The sequence below is a fragment of the Cryptomeria japonica genome, chromosome 9, assembly GCF_030272615.1.
Source record: "Cryptomeria japonica chromosome 9, Sugi_1.0, whole genome shotgun sequence".
NCBI lineage: Eukaryota > Viridiplantae > Streptophyta > Pinopsida > Cupressales > Cupressaceae > Cryptomeria > Cryptomeria japonica.
The window spans coordinates 693,217,548-693,219,033 of NC_081413.1; positions in this window are offsets into that span (position 1 = coordinate 693,217,548).

Sequence of the window (1,486 nt, forward strand, 5' to 3'; positions counted from 1 at the left end):
ACGCTTCTTCTTTTGCAAGATGTGAAGAATGGTCATAAAGGTTTGATTCTTTGTTGTTTGCACTTTGTTTTTTTTGATGTGTTTTTGGTTGTTTTGATAGATGTTTGGTTGGATGAATACTTTGTTTTTGGGAAGTGATTTTCTGATTTTTCTTTGACAAGAAAACAAAGCAAGCACACAAACACAAGAATGTTGCCCCAAAGGCACAAATGAGTATGGGTCTAGATCAACCCAATCCTTGGACTTTTATATAACCCTTCCTTTAGATGTTTTTTAAGGTGTATTTCCAAAGCCTGAAGTCGGCTCAATTTGCACTTGGTCTTGACTAAAACGAACACACCTCAAACACTTTTTATCCCTAAGGTCAAATGGCCAGTTGTGATAAATTTAGCCCACATCTTGATATTTCTTCGACTTTGGTACTACATACCTTATGAATCCCGCCTTGGCAGGTAAGGATGTGATATACTAAGTCTTGCATGAGCATAACAAATAGATGATCCCTATGATGGGGGAGTCACCACTTTTATCAAGCCACAAGTGACTTTTCAAAAAGCTATGTTTCTACTCAAGGAAATATGTATGGTGAGTATCTTGGGAGCAAAACCATCTATGCTCTTGCACTAAATTATATCGCAAATATCCTCAATCAATAGAATAGGTGGGCTACTACTTAAAGGTGTTTAGTCATGTCCGATGTTTTTGGACATAAGTTCATTCTGCAGTGACTCACTTAAGAGCCTTGTAACCAGTGGTGGGGCCCATTTGTCCTTTCGGCCAGTTACACTGTAGGAACAACTATACCCAAGGCTACAACTTTCGTTCACACTTGATTTCTATAGCGGCTCGAAGGATTTACCACTCGAGGTCATTCCCAAGAGTATCGATCCCTTGGCAGGCCTCTTTTAGAAAGATAAAATTTGAGTGTTACTAACACTTTTCTCTTGCACCTAGGACCACGAGACCCAAGGGAGAGGATAGTGTGTGTTAGAAGTAGGACCACTCGACCAACTCTTTTGCACAAGTGTGCCAAACACAAAATTCACTCATTCCTTTTAACTCGTCATCGCAATGATTTTCTATCTATTTGGAGATGTTGCTCCAACAATCATGGTGTTCTTTTTAATTTTCAAAGGCAATTGTTTGAGTAAACTAGAATTTGAAAATCCTGGTTAACTTAATGAAAAACACATTTGCATGAAGTAAAATTGATGTAAAAATGAGACAAGTTGATTGTGAATTTTATTTGCACCAAAAATGGAAGTGTGGATTGTGAGTTTTATCTTGATGCAAGAAATAAAATTTGCCTTGTTGATTTTAAGCACCAAAAGAATTTGTTCCTAACTTTGCAAAAAAAAAAATTTGCGTGTTTGTTTTTGTGATTCTTTTTAACTTTGAACAAATGTGATTCTTTTTAGAGCTCTAAACGAAAGATGTGGTTCTTTTTAAAACTCCAAATGAATGTGTAGTTGATTTTAACCCAAAA